Source organism: Macrobrachium nipponense, chromosome 13 (assembly GCF_015104395.2).
Source record: "Macrobrachium nipponense isolate FS-2020 chromosome 13, ASM1510439v2, whole genome shotgun sequence".
In the NCBI taxonomy this organism is placed as follows: Eukaryota; Metazoa; Arthropoda; class Malacostraca; order Decapoda; family Palaemonidae; genus Macrobrachium; species Macrobrachium nipponense.
In genome coordinates, this window is record NC_087206.1 from 29047915 (window position 1) to 29052221 (window position 4307).

Sequence of the window (4307 nt, forward strand, 5' to 3'; positions counted from 1 at the left end):
GTACACTGTAGATTTTTTTGCTAGATTTGCTCTAGGGAGACCTCTCTAGATAGTGTACACAGAAATGAGAGCGCTCTAGCTATAGTTACTCTCAGCTCTCGCTAAGGTTGTTTTAGTCTACCTAGAATACTAGTGACCAGGTGGTCGAGAGTTCTCTACGAGACTACTCTAGGTGCTTCTGCCCAACTGAATAGAGTAATCAGTATAGCTAGACGCGTGCTGGAATAGTCATGAAAACTAACCATAAATACAAATGGGATAGCACTCAGACAATGCTTTTAATCCAGCACTACGAAAGATTCCCTGAACTTTGGAATGTAGCATTGAAAGAGTACAGGGACAAAGAAAAGAAAGCGGTTGCTGTGAAAGAAATATCAGAGCTTTTAAATGTTAGTGAGGCTGAAATAGCGAGAAAGTGGCACAATCTGCGGTGCCAAATGAACAATGAAATAAGGAAAATGAAAGTAAAGAAGAGTGGCATGGGTGCAGATGATATACTGGTGAAAAAGCAAATGGAAATGTTTTGACGCTCTTCCCTTCATGATTGGATGTGTGAAACCCCAAGAAACTACTGTTACAAACATGGTAAGTGAAACATGTCTTTCAAGAATTATGATTTATTAACTTTTTTTGGACAAAAGTAGGAACACACAAACATACACATAATTATATTAAGTGTGTATGTGGCGATAAATCATGAAAACTCTTATGAAATTAGTAATTTACTTTCAGTAAAGTACAATACTACATCAATTTTAGAAAATTCACTTTCATCCATCTGTCCACCAAATCCTATCCTCAAATCCATGATATTCATGTACCTACCATTAACATAACAATAGAATGTTAAATATGTTTATATTGCCAAGGAACCTCGCCCACCGGTGTCATGAAATATTGTTTGAACTGGTCACGAATGTCTTTGGCCAACCTTACAGAGTTTCTTGCTGGATTGGGTTGCAGGGGATGGAAAGTACTTCTCGGAAATCCCTCTTTTCTCCAATTTCCCTCAACAATGTTGTCGGGATTTTCTTCGACTTTTATTATTTTTGTTAGGATTCGTGCCCAGATGTTATGGGCCGATGACAAGGCCTTGAGGAGGCGTACTCTCTAAAACTATCTGGGTGGGATTCAATAAAATTTGGTCAACAAAATAGTTTTATTACAAAAAATAAAAATTTAAACACATTAACAATACTCTGAACATGAGCGAAAGAGCATCACGGGCGGCTAAGCCAATGTGCATTAAGAACCAACTCTGAAATTGAAGTTACTAGCAAAATTCCACGGCACACGCAGTTTCTTACTACTCTCATTAATTTAATTCAAGGAACCTGAAAGCTCTCATGGCTTTATTACGTGGTAGCCCTTAGGGTCTTTGATATCACGTGCTTGAAAAGCACTAAGTCCACGACTGGACGAAAAATCTGAACAATACGAGACCCATTTACTCAAAATCACAAACAAATGACATTCTTACACTTGCAGCTTTCGTTTGCTGCATAAATCGAGTCCCTCATCGCAGGGATGACACATCTATACATGGATAAAGATAACTTACAGTTACGACGGAATTCGACCTGGCATGGCAATAGCTGGGAGCCGGAGAACCGAGAGACACACAAATATAATGGTACTTACAACGTTCAGGACTTGGGCAGGAATGAGGCGTCGCTTCGCCCTACTTCAAAGGAAACTTACGCTTTCCCGTGTAAACTACAGAATCCTTGTAATTCAGGCGGGAATCATCGTTTATTTAGACATTACGTAGATCACTTAATTTATTTTACTTCTGAATGGGAAAAATGACAGTTACGTTATCATCTGGGATCAAGAAATTGACTCAAAGTTCTGGCTGAAGGCCGTAATCTGCAAATTCTTGAATGGCTACGGAGTCCTTGGCTCCAAATCTCTACATAGACAATTTAGCTCGTACTAGGGAATAGCAAATTATATTTATTAATGAAAATTCATAACGTCTTCATTACTATAAGACGCGCCCCTTCCCCGCCAGGCATTTAGGAATTACGTCTTAACTGTCATGTATTGGACAGCTTTCTGTTCAATGAATCGCCCGCGAGATCCCTCAGTCTTACCCCAATTTAACGCAACCCTTGTGAAGTTAAATGGCGGGGATTTCGAATGATCAGTTCGAAATTCACGACAAATGTCATCAACCTCTTCTCTATCAAACGTTCCTGGTGGAGGAGCATAAACAGCTTTGGACTGATTTGGAGTTAGTAAAAAATTATGTATAACACATATACATGAAACAATATCCTTCACCTTTTCTGGCGATTTCTCCATTGGTCGTCTTAAAACACGGAAAGGTGCGGATATCAGACCAAACGCATTTTTAACAACTCTGCGTGCTCTGGATAATCTGTAGTTGAAAATACGATTTGGGGCTAGTTGATTTTGGAATGGATATGGCTTCATAATGTATGATTTCATAGGAAAGGCATGGCATCGTCAGCAACAACATCGTATGGTACTTTCTCATTCGTGAACCCTCTAACTGCCTATCATTAGGTATATTTAACAATTTGTTCTCTAAAGCACTCGAGAAAGAACTGTTTGCATAAACACCCCCATCGTCAATGTACTGTTTGCATAAACACCCCCATCGTCAATGTACAGGAATTTTTAGTTTCCATCAACCAACGCTAAAAGAACAATTAAATTACAAACTAGTTTGTAATAGTGGTAGTTTGTAATTAAAATACAAACTGCCACTGTTGGGTGGTTGCTTGATAACCACCACATGTTTCCCATCGAGGGCTCCTATGCAATTTGGAAACTGCCATTTAAATTCAAAATCCTTGGACACTTCCAGCCATTCCTCACGGGAATTTGGAGTCTGAAAAATCAAAACACAATTGTAATTCTACAGTATTTAAATAAGAGGGTCTGTCAAACTATCATAGGAAAGATTTAAAATATACTATGGTAAAGGGAGTAAGCAATCAAGATGCGTGTAAAGAAAATGTTGAGCTATAATGAATACAATTCACGCAAGTTTGACAAACAACTTGATATATACATATATTCATACATATGTATATATATATATATATATATATATATATATATATATATCCATATATATACATGTATATATACATATATACTAATTTCATGTTTTATATAGCGCATGTTTTGTTAATTTTTTTTTACAAAATTTTAAAAATACACTTAACTTATCCTTACGCCCTTTTAAATTCAGATCTGAATGCTGTATTTTTTGTTTAACTGCAAAATTCTTTAAAGCAAAATGATGCAAATACAAATAGTTAAGTATCCCGGCAATATCTCTACTGTTAATTATTTAATCTCAAACTACTGTATTATGTTTACATTTTTTCAGTATATTCTTTTCATTTTGACAGACTATCATCATCAGAGGTTAACACTGAAAATGTCCCTCGAACTGGAGAGCAAGTTCTAAATCCTGATGTCACTCCTGGTATATCTGGTGTAGGAAATACTAAAGGAAAATGTTCTAAGAAATCCAAACACAGTGAAGAAGAGAATGCATTGAAAAATGCCATAGGTATATTGAATCAGCCACATAATGATGATTCGTTGTTTGGAGAATATGTTGCATCCGAACTGCGTCAATGACGTTCCATCGAAAATGGGAAAAGACTGAAACGTACGATCATGAAAGCAATAATAGAAATTGGAGAAAAAGAGGACCATGAATTCTCACCCCCTACTTCTACCCCTGTACTTCAAAGTTCATATATTAGGGCTGTTGCCTCGTATTATAAGGCGCCCTATGAGGTAATGTTAGACTTGCGATAATCTTACGCTACGTCGGTTGGTATTGCACTTCCATATTCATTGGAGTGTCTTGGGGTTTGTAGATCACTTACGAAGTCGGGATTATCTTCTTTGGTTATGACGACGATGTGTTAAACTCATGATGATTCGGCAATGATGTGAGGTTCTTGTAGAAAACACGAAGTATAAAAATACATATATTCTTCTGAGATTACATGGTGAAGATCAGGTATGATTGTACAGGTCTTCTAATGACGATAGCTTGATCGCTTCTGCCAATGATGATGGCTAATTCTGTTCTGTTCTGTTCTACATGATAAAGCTTAGGTAAAGAGGTACAGGTCTGCCAATGATGATGGCTAACTCTATTCTGCTTACCATCTCGGTTACAAATCATAAAGGAAGCAGACAGTAGCTCGAACATACGAACATACAATCAGATGACATAGTTACTAATCACGTAGGCCGCTTGAGCTATAGGTCACGGTATTTGTCTCAAGCAGGAAGCTTGGACTAAAGTT

General features: G+C 37.3%; 1 pseudogene; it reads left to right on the plus strand.

Annotated features, from left to right (window-relative positions):
* The first annotated feature begins 230 nt into the window (after nt 1–230).
* LOC135225283 (uncharacterized) lies at nt 231–3807 on the plus strand (annotated as a pseudogene).
* Nucleotides 3808–4307: the final 500 nt, after the last annotated feature.